At 38.3% G+C, this 20,008-nt stretch overlaps 5 non-coding genes across 5 annotated transcripts; 1 reads left to right on the plus strand and 4 right to left on the minus strand.

Annotated features, from left to right (window-relative positions):
- Positions 1–2,768: 2,768 nt before the first annotated feature.
- On the minus strand, positions 2,769–2,841 carry TRNAR-ACG (transfer RNA arginine (anticodon ACG)). Its single transcript has one exon. It is a non-coding gene; the product is annotated as a tRNA-Arg (tRNA).
- A 1,990-nt stretch (positions 2,842–4,831) lies between these two features.
- TRNAS-CGA (transfer RNA serine (anticodon CGA)) lies at positions 4,832–4,913 on the minus strand. Its single transcript has one exon. It is a non-coding gene; the product is annotated as a tRNA-Ser (tRNA).
- Positions 4,914–7,881: 2,968 nt separating this feature from the next.
- TRNAV-AAC (transfer RNA valine (anticodon AAC)) lies at positions 7,882–7,954 on the minus strand. The gene has a single exon. It is a non-coding gene; the product is annotated as a tRNA-Val (tRNA).
- Positions 7,955–12,112: 4,158 nt separating this feature from the next.
- TRNAT-AGU (transfer RNA threonine (anticodon AGU)) lies at positions 12,113–12,186 on the minus strand. Its single transcript has one exon. It is a non-coding gene; the product is annotated as a tRNA-Thr (tRNA).
- A 3,672-nt stretch (positions 12,187–15,858) lies between these two features.
- Positions 15,859–15,932, plus strand: TRNAI-AAU (transfer RNA isoleucine (anticodon AAU)). The gene has a single exon. It is a non-coding gene; the product is annotated as a tRNA-Ile (tRNA).
- The last annotated feature ends 4,076 nt before the right edge of the window (positions 15,933–20,008 follow it).

A 20,008-nucleotide genomic window follows, 5' to 3' on the forward strand; every position in this document is an offset into this window, starting at 1 on the left:
GCAGCCCCTGCTCGGACCTTGCAGGGCGTCTGCACCTCGCCGAGGGCTGCGGGGCTCGCGGCTCCTTCCTCACCCCGTCTCCTCGGTCCGGCTGTGGCGCTGCTTTGAACCAACTGGAAACTAGTAGGTCATCACGTTACAAGTCATTGAAGAGAAATCTGCAATTTGCAATCCAGGAACCAGACATGCCTCTACAAAGGGGACGATTTGATTTTACTCACGACCGAAAATTCTGTTAAGTGCCTTCTCCACGGAGAAGCTGTGCCCAGCAACAGAACGAAAAATTTCTCCATACGTTTTCTGGCCCAAATCCGAAAAATTGAAATAGTGTGAAGTCTCTCTTTTTTTTATTATTAATTAAAAAAATTAACTAACACAACATTTAGAAATCATTCCATTCTACATATGCAATCAGTAATTCTTAATATCATCACATAGATGTATGATCATCATTTCTTAGTACATTTGCATCGATTTAGAAAAAGAAATAGCAAGACAACAGAAAAAGAAATAAAATGATAATATAGAGAAAAAAATAAAAAATACAAAAAATATATATAAAAAACAACCAAACAAGCAAACAAAAAAAAACTATAGCTCAGATGCAGCTTCATTCAGTGTTTTAACATAATTACATTACAATTAGGTAGTATTGTGCTGTCCATTTTTGAGTTTTTGTATCTAGTCCTGTTGCACAGTCTGTATCCCTTCAGCTCCAATTGTGAAGTCTCTTCTTGAAGGCTTTGAGTATGACTTAAATTTAGATTGCTTTTAGGGGAAGGGGAAGAGGAAACCCCTGTTAGGTAAACAGGACGAACTTATTTCTTTCTTAAACTCAGAACTAGTTTGCGGCCGACTAGTTAAGCTGCTTAGACTCGTTAACGGCGCCAAGGTCGCGGCATTTGATTCTCTTTGTTTGATTTCCAAAGTTTCCAACTCATGCGCCTGCAGCCCAAGATCGTCACTACTGAAAGTTAAGATTTAGGTTTCCATTTTTCTCCTTTTCAGAACGGGGTGTTTTTGTTTTGCTTTTAATTTTTAAATTTAAAAAAAAAGCAACAAACAAACGCAAACATTCTTAACTTATGATCATTCCATTCTACATATACAATCAGTAATTCACAATATCATCACATAGTTGTATATCATCATCATGATCATTTCTTAGAACATTTGCATCAATTCAGAAAAAGAAATAAAAAGAAAACAGAAAAAAAAACATACATACGATACCCCTTACCCCTCCCTTTCATTGACCACTAGCATTTCAATCTAAATTTATTTTAACATTCGTTCCCCTTATTATTTATTTTTATACCATATATTTTACTTGTCTGTTGATAAGGTAGATAAAAGGAACATCAGACACAAGGTTTTCACAATCACACAGTCACAATGCGAAAGCTATATCATTATACAATCATCTTCAAGAACATGGCTACTGGAACACAGCTCTACATTTTCAGGCAGTTCCCTCCAGCCTCTCTGTTACATCTTGAACAACAAGATGATATCTACTTAATGCTTAAGAATAACCTCCAGGATAACCTCTCAACTCTGAAATCTCTCAGCCACTGGCACTTTATTTTGTCTCATTTCACTCTTCTCCCTTTTGGTCAAGAAGATTTTCTCAATCCCTTGATGCTGAGTCCCAGCTCATTCTAGGATTTCTTCTCACATTGCCAGGAAGGTTTACACCCCTGGGAGTCAAGTCCCACGTAGACAGGGGGAGGGTGGTGAGTTTGCTTGCTGTGTTGGCTGAGAGAGAGAGGCCACATCTGAGCAACAGAAGAGGTTCTCTTGGGAGTGGCTCTTAGGCCTAATTTTAAGTAGGCTTAGCCTATCCTTTGCGGATATGGACAAACGCCAAGAGTGGAGGCTCCCGCCTATTGCTTTGGCTGTCCCCACTGCCTGTGAGAATATCAAGAATTCTCCACTTGGGGAAGTTGCATTTTCCCCCTTTCTCACCACAGAATGGGGGTTTGAAGAAATGTAATTTTGCTCTGTGCTTTTATTCTTTTTAATTAACATGTTAAGTGTTAGGAAGCAGTTACTGAAAATTGGTGGAGTCGTGTGGGGGCGAGGCGGGTGTTTTTTAGGGGAGTATTAAGAGTTAAGATTTGTCTGGTTAATTTTTAGTGAGACTTCAAGAGACGATATTATTTTGGCGCTGTAAGGGTTCCAGTGGAGAAAGGAAAGCAGGGTCAGCTGGTCCCGGGCTTGGTTGGAGGGCAACCAAGGGTTGGTTCTTACGCTTTTCCGTATCTCAGGCAAATTCACAGGTAAATGTCCTCTCCACGTGAGGTTGCCACTTGCCTGCTGTCACCGAAACTCTTCTCTTGCGGTCAAGGGAGTGTATACGAGGCTACACGAACCAAAATCTTCTCATTTCCAACAATTTCCAACAGACTTGGACGACTGGAGGCAGCGCCGCTGGTTTCGTTGGTTCCAGCGCAGCGCGCCTGGTAGGAGCCCGGGGAATCGCAGGAAAAGGGGGCCCGACCTGGCTGTCCAGAGACGCAGCCCCCAAAAGCTGCCTCATGTCGGGTCTACCGCCTCTCCTCGGATTTGCTCTCTCGTGTTTGCTCTTTCTTGCTTGTCTCTGATTCCTTTAGGTTCTCCGATCTCCTGAGAGCCGGTTTCTTGGCCCCTTCCTGTCTCCGGAAGCATATGTTCACTCCCTTGCTCATGACCACAAGAGAAGCGTTTCATTATCATTTTGAAAAAACTACTCAAAAATAGTTTTAAGGAAGAAAAACCGGACAGGTCGAGCCAGCCAGGAGTCGAACCTAGAATCTTCTGATCCGTAGTCAGACGCGTTATCCATTGCGCCACTGGCCCCATCCCTGTAGACAACTTCTCAATATTAGTATTTTATTACCATGAAGAGTTGAAGCTGAAAGAAGTGTTGGTTCTTTGTTCAGATGGAAACTGGAACCAATACTGATTCTGGAAAAGCATGGTCTTTTGATGTGATTTGCTTGCATATCATGCGTTCATGTAAATTGTTTTCACCTTCGAAAACTTTTGTGATAAAATGACTGTCCTTCCCTCAAAGCAATATTCATTCGTGTATATGTTTTATCTCTTTCATGTCTACTTTTGTGCGGTTTATTAATTTTTTCAGTCTATTTATTTGCCTCCACCTGAATTTCATTATGAAAGTACTTGCATTGGACTGAAATGTCTTTCATTTCACAGAGACTGAAATTGTTTGTAAAATATACAAATTCACAAAAAATAGATATATGTCATCTTCAAATCAGAATAAAATTGCACTGAGTAAAATTCATGCATAAGAGAAATTTGTTCTTAAAGAATACTGGATGATGTTGATTTTCAGTACCTACTGTTGCATACTGCTTTAAATTGTCTAAAATGAAATTTCTTAATGATTTAAATTGTTAGTATATTTAAAAACTGAGTCAGTGACTGCTTTTTGTAAAGTGCATGTTTTCAGTGAAATTAAATTTCTCCTGTTGAAAATTAAAAAAAAAATTTCCATTGGGCATTGATTTATGTGGATCAGTTACAAGCAATCGATATTATTTTGGATTTAGAAATAATAAAAAAATAAGTTCTCTGAAGTACATTTCTGGAGGTATTAATCATATTCTTTCCTTCTTGCTTTCTAAGTGAAATTTATTGAGGAAATTTCATTATGAAGAAGTTTATTGAAAATATTATAGCTTAGTGTAGTAGATAAAGGCATACAAGATTTTAAAAATTTTTTATTAATAAAACCAATCAACATGAACATTATCAACCAATATCAACATTCTTTTTTATCACATACTTGTATATTCATCATCGTGATCATTTCTGAGAACATTCGCTTCTATTCAGAAAAAGAAATAAAGAAAACAGAAAAGCAAATTTATACATACCATACTCCTTAACCCTCCCTTTCATTGATCACTAGCATTTCAATCTACTAAATTTATTTTAACATTTGTTCCCCCTATTGTTTATTTATTTTTAGTCCATATGTTTTACACATCTGTCCATAAGGTAGATAAAAGAAGCATCAGACACAAGGTTTTCACAATCACACAATCACGTTGCGAAAGCTATATCATTATACAGTTATCTTCAAGAAACACTGCTCATGTTTTTTTTACATACAACAAAGAGGTAAGAAGTCAATGAAAATACACCTGTTTTTGGAAGGGCACATCTTAAGAATCATATGTGAAAAGGAAAGTTAGAAACCAGGAACTCATTTACCAACAAATATGTAATTGCCTTGAAATTTATTTAGTTACTCAAAGTAGGCAAATAGTTGAAAATGCAAAACTGCTTATGAGAGAGGGGTCTTGTACCTTGAGAGGGAAACGAGGGTTCGTATGAGCTTAAAAATGCAAAGTCAGGAGTCAAAATGTATCATCTTAGTACGGCAATTTCCTTGTTCGGATAAAGCGTATCTAAGAGCATCTGGCAAATATGAGGGATTATTATCACCCTAAATCTTTACAGTTCCCATCACCCAGTGACCTCAGGACAATGCCTTAATCAGAAGGGGAATTTTTATATTTTTCTTTGTCGTTGAGATAACATGAGCTTATTCTCCACGTAACCATCATTTTAATATTTTATATTTTTATTTTTATACTTATTTACTTATTTGTAACCATCATTTTTGAGCGAGCTATGGATACTCACTGGACTTAGGGGTTTACGTGAGCCCAGGCATGAAAGAGCACAATGGAACCTGAAAAGGCAGAGATAACACAATACACTCCCGAATTTGGTTGTAAATTTGAAGAGCCATGATTCCTCCCGTATGAAACTTGGAGCAAGCATCAAGTAGAACCTAAACAGAAAAGGAGAACGCTGTGAACAGGATTTGAACCTGTGCGGGGACCCCCCATTGGATTTCGAGTCCAACGCCTTAACCACTCGGCCATCACAGCTTTCAAAGCAGCATTTGCCCTTTAAACTAAGGACAAATATGAGTCATTTGCCAAAGTGGGAGAGGAGATGGAGTCACATTCCATGCCATAAAGAAATTCTTCGCCAGGAAAGGGTCTCATTTGCGGGTCGGTGCCCAAATGCACACGTACCTCACATACAAGCAAAACTCTACCGGATTCCTCACACCAGCAAGGCAGTAGAACTTTCTCCACTTGCAATGTATGTTTGCTGCATACCTTATATTGTGCTGGGCCCTGTATACGATGCAGGCAAAACAGATATGGTTCCTTCTGTACTAGAACTCAATATCTAGTAGAAAATAAAACCAGTGACTCCTTGGGGCATTAACTACTAGCTAACCATTGCACAGTGGGAAACCTCCCTACAGAGTGAACTTCCCCAGTCTGCTGCAGACTCATGAGATCTTTGCTGCCCTTTCCACCCAGATAGGTAGACAAGTGAGAAAGTGATTGACACAAGCTCTCCAGTCAGCTAATGGTGATCTCCTTCATCTTCAAGAGATTTTCCTTCAAATCTGTCTTTAATCCCATGCCACCTCCCCAGTGACTCATGGAGACTCTGGCCTTCTGCTCATAAGAATTCCCCTTAGGGTCTTTATGTCTCTCTCCATCTTTAAGGCTCCCATAGCAGGTTTTGCCTCCATTTTTGCATTTGCGACTTTTTGTCATTTGTGTACTTACCTCTCCCTTAAAACCAGAAGCTCCTGGGACACGATAGTGTCTTAATTTTCACTTACTCTTTTGCATGTTATTCAACCTCTCCACTTATGCATCCATAAAGCAGGCAAACTATTTTAAATAACAATAGCACCATACTCTTCAGGTTTGCTTTTTAAATTTATATGTTAAAAATCATCCAAATATGTGCTTTAACTGCTAGTAATAAATGGTAGCTACTACTATTGTTGTTATCCTTATTCTAGCTATTTCTTTCTCATTATTAGTTTCAACAACATGACATGGAAATCTTTTGGGGGCTTTGAAAAAGGCATGCTAGTGCCCAATGGTGGATTAAAGAATCTGCATGTCCTGTAGAGTCAGACATAGCCGTGTTTGAATCATAACTTATGTATTCACTCCACACAAATAGGCAAAATAGGCGGTCACTACAAGCTTCAGTATCTCAACTAGAAATTGGGAAGATAACACACTTTCTTGGAAGATCATGAGAAGGGTTCAGTTTTATATTCACCAATATCCACTGAGTGTTGTGTAAGAGGCACTGTGCAAGATTAGTGTGATTCACTGATGAGCAAGAACAGACATTGCTCCCCACTCTCATACAACCTGCATTCCAAAGACAGACATTAAACAAGTTATCACACTAATGAATATAAAGTGTACAAGGAAAGAGAGCACAAGATATGACGAGTAATTCAAGAAAGTCTTCCTAGAGGAAGTAACAATTCAGCTGAAAATAACTTAGCTGAGATCTAAGCATGAGCAAGCGATAACTAGGCAAAGAGACAAGCACAGAGCTTCTCAGTTTGCGGGGGTCTCGCGTGTGCAGAGAGGCTGAGCACACCGAGGTGCCGACTACCCAGCACGACTGCGAAAGACAGCAAGCTGTGACCTGCAGGTGAAGCTCTGGAGCTTCGGACATGCAGGGAGGGCATTTCCGACAGTTGTAATGAGCATTGAGAATATAACATCTATTAAAGGTGTAGCATATATTAGACTCAAAATGCTGGTTTCTGCCTCCCCTTCCTTTTATTCCGTCAAAATACCCGGACAGGTATGGTGAGACACGACCTTTAAGGAAAAGCAAGTTAAATTTCCTTCTACAAGTCTGAGAGGATTCACACTCTAGGAAGGATCACGGGTGGCCTTAGTGGCCTGGGGGGATTTTGGCAAATTCTGACCGCGAACTCCGCATCTGGAGATCCCAGGCTCGGTTACCGTCACTGCACGTGAGGATGTTAACTGAGATTTAACACTAGGCGTCAAGGTGATGAACTAATTTCCTTGAACGTGGGTTAGAAAATGGGGAGTTTCCTCCAAACTGTCTTCACAAAGTTCGTGGTTAAAGGATAATATGTAACGAAACACGCACTAACAAGTCATCATCAAACTTTTAAATCCTTAAAAGTTAAGCTCTAAACTGATTTTCAGCAATGATCGGATCCTTCCTTCCTCTCGGGAAGGTCTCTACGCGCTGACGCCCACTTGGAGCAGAGCTGCGGGCCAGAGGGGAGTCCGGGGAGGAATTCTCGAGGATCCCAGTGAAAAAGCGGCTCCCCACAGCGAGTGAGCACCCGGATCAGCCCTGCCCCCGGCGCGGCACTGCCCAGCTCCCAGGGCGCTCCCGTCTGCCCGCAGAGGCGCAGCCCGCATTGCCCGCTGCGCGGGAGCGCACTCAAGTTAATGAGTCTAAGATCAAGTCCTGCAGAGAATCAAGTCCCAGTCTAGAGCCCCGGGACGATGGGGGCCAGGGAAAAAAGGGCGATGACGAAGATCAAAAGTGCGTGCTATGCCCAGGACAGACACACCAAGCAGTTTATGAGCACAACAATCTCTTCTTCATCCCTCCAGCCACCTCGTCTCCTCGCAACTCTTTCTCTTCCTCCACGCCTGATTTCTGTAAATATTTGTATAGAAACAGTAGCCACGCAATAATAATTGCAGAGACGACTGTTGGTTCTTTAGCCCACACATTCTATGGCTATCGCCGCTCAGTTTCCCAGGGTAGCCCTTTTCATTCCTAAGAGTTAATTGAAAAATCACTTTGCTGAAAACCCGCAAGCCGCCGCGCGCTCCCGGAACTTCGAGGGAGCGGCCCCACCCGCGCTGGGCAGGAAAGGACGCGGTCTTGGCCTCGCCCCGGCGCGGATGCGGGTAGGGTAGCCTTTCACTTTAAAGTCCCGTAGGACAAAAAGGGGCGCCAAGATCTGTGTTAGTTTTTAAATCCTGGACAACAAAACGACTATAATAGAGAAGTCAAACGGTGTGTTTCCGCCCGGTTTCGAACCGGGGACCTTTCGCGTGTTAGGCGAACGTGATAACCACTACACTACGGAAACGCCTGCCGGCAGTTTGCTCCCTCTGCAGATAGAAATAGATATTGCTTGATGCCCTAGGATTGGTCGCCTTTTTTTTTTAAACTGTTCACATAAGTTACATTAGAAAGTACACTAGCCAAAATATAAATTTTATACCAAATAAATTTTTGTCTTAGTCTCACACACAAGTTAAAGTTTTAAAATATGAATTACAATCTATTTTCAACACCCTTCTGACTGAAATGTTCTTTTCCTCACATTTTCCACTTACTAAATTCAACAATGTCACATACCGATGACTGATATTTACGGCAGAGAGGCGTTCACCAAATATGTCTGCTATAATGTTTACAGCAACCTATTCAGAACAGCCCCACACTGGGTCTCATCAAGAAAAGCTTCTTAGAGAAAATGACACCACATCTGAGACATATTGATGAAAAGAAGAACGATGGTTGTAAAAAAGTTAGGGGAGAGGGGATTTTGCCTTTGTGAAGGAAATGGAGTGATCGTGGTTCTTGGGGGAAATTCAAAGATTTTAAGAAGGAACTGGGAAAAATTAGATCAAATGGGAATGCATGGACAAGATCAGAGAGGAAGGGATGTACCTTCCAAAGAGGGAAATTTTATTTTAATCTGAATGTGATGAGAGAGACTGTAGCAACTGGAGGCTAATCTTTAATTCTTGGAACGTAGAAGTCATCCAGTGACAGTATTTTAGTTGCTATTGTAGTCAGGGTGTAATTTATATGAATTTAAAGTGCAAAAAATCTTAATGGAAGATTAAGAAGCTCAATGGGAAAAAATTATTGTCGTAGGACTGTAAAACACAGTAATTCTAATACACACCATGAACTGTAATCAGTGGTACAATTATTAAATCTTCTTTCATCAGTAGAAACAAATGTATCACACTAATCCAGGATGTTAATAGTGGGGAGTATATTGGAACTCTACATTTATGCATGATAGTTCTGTAAACCTACAGTTTCTCTAATTAAAATATATATGTGTGTGTGTGTTTTGGGGGTATGTATAATCTTTTTTTCTCTGTCATCGTTTTATTTCTTTTTCTGTTTTATTTTTATTTCTTTTTCTAAATCGATGCAAATGTTCTAAGAAATGATGAATATGCAACTATGTGATGATATTAAGAATTACTGATTGTATATGTAGAATGGAATGATATCTTAATGTTTTGTTTGTTAATTTTTTTTAATTAATAAAAAAGTTTAAAAAATGTAAATGAAACAAACACTATAATTAAAAGGCAGAGATTGTTAGGCAGAACAGTAACATAAATTTAAAAACAAAATAGGAAGTATTTGTACCTTGTTTACAAGAAATACATTATTTTTGTTTAATGTTTTTTATTACAAAAGTTGTAGATTTACAGAAAAATCAAGCATAAAATACAGAGTTCCCATATAACAACCTATTATTAATACCTTACATTAGTGTTGTACATTTGTTACAGTTCATGAAAGAACATTTTAATAATTGTACTACTAACTATAGTCCATCATTTACCATAAGGTACACCGTGTGGAACAGTCTATGTTTTGTTTTGTTTTTAACTTTTATTTTAGTAGTATATATGCAACCTTAAATTTTCCCTTTTAAAAACATTCACAAATATAGTTTTTTAATGCAGCCTTTTCAATTTGTTTAAAGTTTTAAAAAATGTAATAATCAAACTAATGCTCCAAACTTTTGATGTTCACATGGGAAACACTACATGAGAAGACACAATAGAGACTGCTTTATAACAAGAGGTATATATTTCTTCTACCGAGACACAGGAATAAAAGGACAAATCTAGTTTTCTGAAGGAAAACTTACTGTACACGTTTTATCTATAGTTTTGTACACTATCTCTTAATATGAATGGGACATTTTTAATCAAAACAAAATAACCCAAGTAATACAAGGTGTTAAAATACAACACAAAGATATAAAAACAGACATTCTAATTCTACTTAAGTATGTAATTATGATGTTAGTTTTTTTAAAAATCCATAATTATGTTAAGGAAATCACACCAAACATAGATCACTGATTTGAATGAAACACATAAATTTGTTGCAAACTTTATAGTTAACAAAAAAAATACCAAAGAATGCACAAAATTAATGTTTATTATACCTTATGTTATATTCTGGGATCCTTCATCAATGTTACATGAAGGAAAAACAAAAGCAATACAAAATTAATAACTGAAATCAGAATAGGACTCCGGCAAAGAATCAATTCTAGATTCTGACTCTATTAGTTTGCTTATTCCAATTATTTCATAATCATGGAGGTCCTACAATATTTGTCTTTTTGTGTCTTGCTTATTTCACTCAACATGAAATTTTCAAGGTTCATCCACGCTGTCACAGGTATCAGAACTTGAGACATGTTTTTTTCTAATTTTTTAATTTTATTTTTTTAAATACCAAAAACACGTAACAAATGCAAACATTCCTCTTTTGATCATTCTGTTCTACATATATAATCAGTAATTCACAATATCATCACATAGTTGCACATTCATCAGCACGATCATTTCTTGGAACATTTACATCTATTCAGAAAAAGAAATAAAATGAAAACAGAAAAATAAATGTATGCATACCACACCCCCTACCCCTCCCTTTCATTGATCACTAGCATTTCAAACTAAATTTATTTTAACATTTATTCCGCCTATTATTTATTTTTATTCCATATGTTCTACTTGTCTGTTCACAAGGTAGATAAAAGGAGCATCAGACACAAGGTTTTCACAATCACACAGTCACATTGCGAAAGCTATATCATTATACAATCATCCTCAAGAAACATGGCTACTGGAACACAGCTCTACACTTTCAGGCAGTTCCCTCCAGCCTCTCCATTACATCTTGAATAACAAGGTGATATCTACTTAATGCATAAGAATAACCTCTCGACTCTGCCCGGAATCTCCCAGCAATTGACACTTTGTCTCATTTCACTCTTACCCCTTTTGGTCAAGAAGATTTTTCTCAATCCGTTGATGCTGAGTATCAGCTCATTCTAGGGTTTTTAAGAGACATGTCTTTAAAATAAGAACACAGGTTGAAAGGAAACACTAACCATAAGAAACTGGTGTGGATATATCAGTAAGTGGCAAAGTAAATTTTAAGGCAAAAAGTAATAGCAGAGAAAAAGAGGAATATTTCATAACCTTAAAATGTTTAATTCTCAAGGAAGACATACTAATTCTTATACGAAGCAAAACCAAAAGAACTAAAGCAAGAAATAGAGAAATCCAAAATTATGGTTGGTGTTTTAAAGGCCTCTCAATAACTGTTAAGAGAAGCTGTCAGAAATGAAAAAGAGAGACAGACATAGAAAATTAGTGATTTAGAAGACTTGAACTATGCCTATTAACCAATTAACTTGACTTGATTGGCCTTTGTAAAATACCACAACCAACTATTGCAGAATACACATTATTTCCAAGAGCACGTGGAAAATTCCCCAAAATAGGACCACAAAGCAAGTCTCAATAAATAGTAAAGGCTTAAATCATAAAGAATATGTTTCCTGACTACAATTACACTAGTAGTCAGTAACAGAGGTAACTAGAAAAATCCCAGTTGTTGGGAAATTTAAGCATCACATGTCTAAATAACTCAGGTCAAAGAAAAAGTACCAATGGAAATTAGAAAATACTTTGAACTGAAAGAGCAAAAATGCAACATTGACCACAAATAAATAAGTCTTCAAGGCACTATCTACTGTTCCTTAAAGCCTTAAGCCATTCAATGGCCCATTCTAAAAAATTATTGAGTGCCAACTGTATTTCAGAGGTAGCAAAAATGATTAAATCTCACCTGAAAACATTTCTAAAGTTATTAAATCTCCCATCACTTGATCGCAAGTGGTTAAAAGTGATCAAAAGGAGCAACCTCACATATACCAGAATATATAAATCCACTGCTGATTTTATTACGTTAGGACAAATGTTTGCTTTTTATGACATCTTTGCACCTTCCACTTCTACTTACCTCTACAAAGAGTCCCAGCTTTCAGAAATTAATTTTATGAGGCCTGCGTATTAGTGGACTATCTGGTGTAAATTCAAATTGTCTCCAACTCTGGCAGTAACACATAGAATGGTATTTTATATAAGGTGTAGCTATAAAACATGGAACTCCAGAGAACACAAGGCCCTGCTGGGATTCGAACCCAGGATCTCCTGTTTACTAGACAGGCGCTTTAACCAGCTAAGCCACAGAGCCAGCTCAGGAGTTGCATTCATCTACATAATATTTAGACATGATTTCATATTTCTGTCAGTGCAATAATGCTAGTAATTGACTAGTCATGCGATTTTAAAAAAGAAAAATAGCCATCTGAGTTACAGTCAAAACAATGTTCTGTTGCAAGCATGAATACAAGGGCCTGGCTTTAGATGGCGGTCTCTGCGCCCTGGAAAATTGTTCCAAGGTCAACTACGCCACTTGATTTTAGACTGCAAGCTCTGGTGGCGGGGCAGGGCCCAAGTGAAGTTGGGAGATCCATTACATTCCCTATGCCTAACAATGCCTCAGCACAATCTCTCCTTTTATTTGTTTATTCAGGCAGAGGGGATATCAGGGGAATGTCACAGATTCTAATTAAATCCCTCTCTCGTGTTCTAATGTGGAAGCCTGCAATTCCATCCCATGGTGTAAGAGAAGACAAGTATTAAGCCATGGACACTTGACATAGACAGCCTGGTACAGCACAGGGAACAGGCAGTCATTTCATTTCCTGAGCCTTTCATAGCATTATGCTAATGCTGTTTCTCTATTTTCACATTTGTAATGTGGGAATACAAATGCCTCCTCACAAAATTTGTTGAGACAATGAAATTTGTTGTGAGGTTTACTGAGATTATGCAAAATGCCTGGCATAATGTAAGTGCAAAAAAGAGTTAGTTTTCTTCTTAGCAAAGCAGGCCATTGTTATTTATCTCAAGGGAAAGAAAGATTTTAAATTTTGTCTAAGGGTCTCAAAAATTTTAGTTTGCCCAATAAAACTCAGGACTATACCTACAAACACATAGTGATGGCTGTGATGTTATGAGAGATGCAGAAGACACAGGTTCTTGACTCTACCTGACCTTTATCCTCCCAACCTCCTAAGGGAAATTGAACCAACATAAGAAGTGTTTCAAAATACATTTTATAATGAGGTATTTTTGTTGTTTAGCACCAAAGTAATACATGCTCTGTTCATAAAAACTAGAAAATACCAAAAAAGCAAGCAGAAGTTTGGAAAACAACAACCCAGAAACCATGCATAATCCTACTTGTCTAGGAGGGAAATTATCACTGTTCACACTTTAGTGTAAGTATGTCCAAGCACTTTTCTGAATGTGTACATGTGTACTTCTTCAAAATGATGTTTCTAAACCAAAACTAATAGCTCTGCTTAGTTGGACATGAGAAAAAAGAAATGATGGACAACCATCATTCAACCACTGAGGCTACAATTCCCGGGTAATACCTTTTACTCCTCTACCTACTCCATTTCTGAGCTCTCTGGTTTTAGATTATGTTAAGAGCTTGCTGTGGAAGATTGGACAGGGAAGACAGTTTAGGGGTCCACAGAAGCTTGGCCTCACTAAGGAAAGACTGCCTCCCACCCGCTTTTCCTGAGACAATCTTGAACTTTTCTTCTTTTTCAAATATATGCATTTACACCCATAAATTTCCCTTGAAGCAATAGCTTAGCTTTTAGTATGTTGTATTTTTGCTCTTTCAGTTCAAAGCATTTTCTAATTTCCATTGTACTTTTCTTTGACTTGAGTTAGTTAAACATGTGATGCTTAAATTTCCCAACACCTGGGAATTTTCTAGCTCCCTCTTTGTTCTTGACTTCTAGTTTAATTGTAGTTAGGAAACATTATTTATGGTTTTAAGCCTTTATCATTTATTGAGACTTGTTTATGGACCTATTGTGCTTTTCCCATGTGCATTTGAAAATAATCTGTACTCTGCAATAGTTGGTTGTGGTGTTTTACAAATAGTCAAGTTGATTGGTTAATAGCCATAGTTCATTTTCTATATCCCTACTTCTTTTTCCCCCTCTCTTTCTGACCTTCTCGTATCATTCAGAAAGGTTCTCTTCTCTATTGTTATGGAGAAGCTGGAATTTCTGGTCAAAGGTTAGTACAGTCTAGCACATGGCTGCTGAAAGAAATTGGATCTCGTGTGCACCTACCAGATCTCCCCTTATCCTCCCTCCCGTGTGGCAGATGCTCAATCGTCACCTGCAGGAATGTTGGCTGCTGAGGGCCCACAGCTGAGCCCCTCTCTGGGTACTGCCCAGCAGTGGAAAGGAGTTTCTGTATTCAAGGCCACATGCAGCATCTGGGGACAGCTGAAACGCAATGACTGATTCTCTGATTGGTCGAGAAATACAAAGACCTGGCTCCATGCCTCATGCTACAGCACTTCTGATGGGCCATTTCAGGTTCAGACGTCTCCGTGAGATTGGCTGAGGGCTCTGTCGCAACTGCATCCCAGTTCAACCTCTGCCTCCTCCCCGCCTCCCTCACCCCTCCCAGGCGTTGATTCTGAGAGCATTCCCAACAAACCTCCTGCCCACAAGTCTCCATCTCAGCGTCCGTTTCCAGGGTAACTGGCCTGGAAGAAAAACAAATGACCGTGTCTACTTTGGTCTCTAGATATCAAAGTAAGTCTGAAATGTGGCCCAGGCGTTCCAAGATCATTTACCATATCATGTCATAACAATGATAACGATGATGATGATGATGATGATGATGGTACATGCTCTACAAACTTTCAGCATTTTTGCCACAGAACTAAATGAAGACACCTACTAGTTGATACAAAAGATGTTACAAAGTTTGTAGAAGATGCTGAAGACCAGAAAATAATTAATAATCTATGATATTAAAAGCAAAGAATTGAAATGGAAAATCAAGAAACAAAGGACAAATTTGGCTAGACGAAGTATATAATTCTCCTACTTCCGGGGGTGGGGGTGGGGAATGTACCTATCAAGTTTTAAATATTTCATATACTACTAGTGTTCATCCCAAAGTAGACTAGATAATACAGAGATATATGCACACCTATGCTTATTAATGGAGCGAGAGAGCATAAGGAAGTCTTTTAAAATGTATTTAGGCCAATTAACTTTCGAAAATATTACTGCTGGCTAGCAAAACGGTCATGGGGGAGAGGAGGGGAAAAGTAGAATCTAGCGAAAGAGCAGAGGGGCATGAGGAAGAAGCTGCTCTTCTGACCCTCCCTGGGTGACATGTGCCTGGAGGTGGATCCCGCCGGCGCTGGGAGGGGCACCTCGCAGCCGCAGGGGTTCCCGCCTCGGTCCTCGAAGTTGCGGGACCTGAGCCTCGGCGCCTAGCAGATCCCGACCTTTCTCCCTGGTCCAGATCACAGCCCTGACTGCGGACCCGGCTGTCCCCGACTTCCCCTTCACGTTGATTTGGGGTCTCGGTTCTTCCCCAGGACCGGGAGGGTCCGAGTTTGCGAGAGGGATTTCCGCCGCTGCGCGCCGGGTGGGTGGGATTTGGGTCGCGGTGTCGCGGATCACCAGAGTCCTCCGAAGCCCTGGGCGGCTCCGGACCAGTTCCGAGATGGCTCACCGCGACCTCGCCCTGGGCCTCTTCCCGGAAGGAGAAAGGAAGCTGAGGGGACATGATCTGAATTTTATCGGGTCAGAATTGCAGGTTTGAGGAAGAATACGTTTCCGCTCAAGAGGCAGAGTTCATTCAGCACGAATGTGAAACCTTTTCCTTTGCTTTTTCTTTTTAAAGTGGCGTGGAAGGGTAGGAGGAAGAGTGGAAAGAATTTTCTCTTCTTTGTAAAATAAAGTTCAAGAAAGCAATGTTATTTGAAGCATATTTTAAAATTCACAAGAGGACATTTGTAACGACTGGCCGGTTAGCTCAGTTGGTTAGAGCGTGGTGCTAATAACGCCAAGGTCGCGGGTTCGATCCCCGTACGGGCCAAGTCGGAGTGGGTGTTTTGTTCCCGCAGACCGAAAGCAACCCAGACTTGTCTGTTCTCTTCTGCTTACTTAAAAAGCAAAATCTGAACTTGACGCAGAGAACATGTTTCGGAATTGGGTCGAACGATCAAGTTTCCCCGCTAGCAAGCGAGCAGAAAGTTAGCTGGACTGAGTCAACTGCGTTCTACTCGAGGTTGCAGTGTTTCGTTTTCCTTCGCCTCGTACCTTCCCTCCCCTCTGGGCACTGCCCTATTCCCCCCTGGCACCTTTTATCTCCCAGTAGGAAACTTCCTTGGAGGGGGGGAAATGGGATTTTTCGGTTGCTGCCTCTGAAAACAAATGTAAAACTACCCACTCTTCATATCATTTCACTCTAAGTCATTCTGCTTTCTTCAGTTCAGTCTAAGAGAAAACAAGATTTAAAAAATGAGTAAGAAAAATTTTCAAACTCTTTGACAGCAAGAATGACTTCATGTTTTAAGATTTTTAAAATATTGAACACTTATTCTAAAAAATATATATAATTGAAATGTTTTCTTAGTTTTTTGCATAAATAATATATTCACATGGTTCAAAAAGCAGAAATTATAAAATGATACATCAAAAAGTTTCTGATTCGTACTTATCCTCCACCAGCCCAGTTCTCCCGGACATCTCACATAGGCCTTAATTTCTGATACATCCTTCGTGACTATCTGTATGCATATACATGTAAACATTTATATTGATTCTTATTTTTCTTCTTTTCCACATAAAATATAGCTATATTTACTCATTGCTTTGCACTTTTAATTTTTTCTTAGTATGTTTTCGATATTTCAAGTTGCACTTTCAATTATGCACAATAATTTTCAAATGAGTTTGTCTCGTCAGCCGGGAGTTGAGTGGGCAAACTTCCTACTCATTGTACAAAGTATAGGCTTTTTCCAACCCTGGGTAGTGGTGGCTGGAGATGATAGCCTTAATTTTTTTCTTTGTAATGTTAACAAAAGTCTTTCTTTTTAAAGACGTTTAATATTCAAAGAGCTCTGAAGCAGGATTCCCAAGCTGCTCTATAATCACTGGGAATTATGTATAATTCCAACAAATATTTATTGATCTCTTTCAATATTCAATATGACAGTATGTTGCCCCATATGAAAATATGTGAAGGAAATATTAAACGGACAAGTTAGGGCACAAAAGATGTGTACATGTGACCAAGATGGTGGTGCAAGGCATTCCCTAACAGAATCTTTGAACAATCAGCACAAGCTGCAAAGTCATCTACCTCAAAATTCTGGAAAACAGTTAAAAAGTTGCAGTAGCTGGCTGAGTAAAGGATCAAGAAAATGCAGCTTGAAAGAAAAGTTGAAGCCCATGGTGCCCTTGCTTTCCCTTCCAAGCACGATGTAATACAAATACTAATAAAGATAATAATAAAAAAATGTATTCATGAATAAGATCTCTCTTTTTTTTTAATGTTCACACATTGTCTGCAACTAACCCCAAAATTATTCAGGAAAAAATCAACTATATATGAAGGAAGAAAGAGAGCCCAAACAAATGAAGAAAAAATAATGTCTTCATATTGCTCAATTGGTGAAATTAGAAGACAAGTATACAGGGACCCTAGTTATTATTTTTGCACTTTCATATGTTCAACATCATGTCAAAATAAAGTCTTAAAAAGGTAAACTCAACGAGCATGTGTATAGACATATCTAGAAAGATATTCAACAAATGTGCTAAATAGTGATTCACTTTAAATGGTGGACTTATGGGCCATGGTTTTTTTTTTTTTTTCCATGTTCTACAATGAGCTCCTATATACTTGTACAATGTAGAAAAAAAAATCTTAAGAAAGAAAAAAGAATTGATCAATTTCTTAGGTGTCTGCGTTCAATATACCTCTTTCCTTATTGGGAAAATAAATAAAAGGAAATAAATTACTAAGTAATTAATGTAGAATCCCTAGAAAGTATCTCCCTGCTACAAAAGTTTAATGGAAGTGAGTGATCCTCAAAGTTCCTTATCCAGGCTTGGAGTTCTCAGACCCACAGTCCATTTACTGATGAGGAAAGAAGTATCAATTGAAAATGGTACAATTAACATCCTCAAGTATAAATCAGGATGCTGTGCATTTGGTTATTTGAATAGAAAGATGCCTCTGACCATAGTCATCTACTGGAAAATGATGACTATGTTTTTATGAAGCAATGTAGAGAGACAGTTAAAAGGAAATTCTCTAGAATTATACTATTAGCATGCTGACTCTGAACTCTGTCCTCAGTTTTTTATCTGCAAAATGAGCATGCTCCTAGTACCCACTTCCTATATTAGGTGTGTTTAAATATAATTGTTCATGTAAAACACATAAACAGTGCCTGGCACATAGTAATTGCTATGTAAGATTTTAACTACAGCTGTTATTTTCTAAATCTACAATATTTTTTTAAAAAACAGAGCTGCATTATTGTGTAACTATGCTGGGATCAGCCCAAAAGACTGGGTAATTTTATCACAACACCACCTTAATTTCCAATTTGAATTTATTTTCTTTTCTACCTACCCTAAGAATCAGCTGATTGTTTCACCTCAGATCTGACTTTCTCATTTGTCCATACAGGGTTTTGTCCATTACCATTTCGTTTTAGAGCTCTTTCAAGGTGAGCTTTTTTCCAGCTCGGTCTCATTATCAACCTCAGAGCTCTCATTTAACATTAACATTAGATTTTCCATTATTCCCTTGTGGAAACCATTTTGCCCAGATATACATTTATTTTTTCACTTTAAATCAATTGTTTCTTTGAAAATGCTGCTCAGCCAACACAACTAGCAGTCTCACCACCCTACCCCTCTCTACATGGGACATGACTCCCAGGGGTGTGGACCTTCCTGCCAACGTGGGACAGAGAATTTGGAATGAATAGAGACTCAGCATCAAGGGATTGAGAAAAACCCTAGAATGGGCTGAGACGTACCATCAAGGGATTGAGAAAACCTACTCGACCAAAAGGGGGAAGAGGGAAATGAGACAAAGTGTCAATGGCTGAGAGATTCCAAACAGAGTTGAGAGGTTATCCTGGAGGTTATTCTTATGCATTAAGTAGATATCCCCTTGTTATTCAAGATGTAGTGGAGAGGCTGGAGGGAACTGCCTGAAAATGTAGAGCTGTGTTCCAGTAGCCATGTTTCTTGAGGATGATTGAATAATGATACAGCTGTCACAATGTGACTGTGTGATTGTGAAAACCTTGTGTCTGATGCTCCTTTTATCTACCTTGTCAACAAAGGAGTAGAACATATGGAATAAAAATCAATAATAGGGGGAACAAATGTCAAAATACATTTAGTTTAAAATGCTAGTGATCAATGAAAGCAAGGGGTAAGGGTATAATCTTTTTTTTTTCTTTCCTGTGTTCGTTTTATTTCTTTTTCTGAATTAATGCAAATGTTCTAAGAAATGATGAATATGCAACTAAGTGATGATATTGTGAATTACTGATTATGTATGTTGTCTTATTTTATTTCTTTTTTTTTAATTAATAAATAAATTTTAAAAAAATACTACTCTTATCTCTTCCAACCACCTGTTCTCATCACTCCCAAGAGTTTGCAACTAAGAAGTCACTTTCCCCATCTCTTCTCATTCTTCAATGTGGCCTCCAAGTTACCAAGTTTATCACTATATATATATATGGCGTTCTAGGTCATGTTTGAGAATTTATATTTCAAATACACGTTATTTTATTTAAAATTACTTTCAATTATTTTCTAACAAGCATTCTCTTCTAACTTTCATTTATTTTCTGAAATTAAGTTTGAGCATTATGTTGATTTTTATTTTTCAAATCGTATGACTTTATCTATAGTTGTATTACTTAAAAGTGAAAGTTAAGACTTTTTTATAAAGTAGGAAGATCACTTTAGGATAATAAAGAGGGAACTACAAAATATTTGCCATAAAAAGAGGACATTGTGAAGGAGTTGAAAAATACCTGGTATAGAAGAGTATATTTATTTATAAAATATTATTTCATTTCTCTGTTACTTCCCACATTTGTTCAATGTTTGAAATTTTTTATCATTTCAATT

Source organism: Tamandua tetradactyla, chromosome 25 (assembly GCF_023851605.1).
Source record: "Tamandua tetradactyla isolate mTamTet1 chromosome 25, mTamTet1.pri, whole genome shotgun sequence".
NCBI lineage: Eukaryota > Metazoa > Chordata > Mammalia > Pilosa > Myrmecophagidae > Tamandua > Tamandua tetradactyla.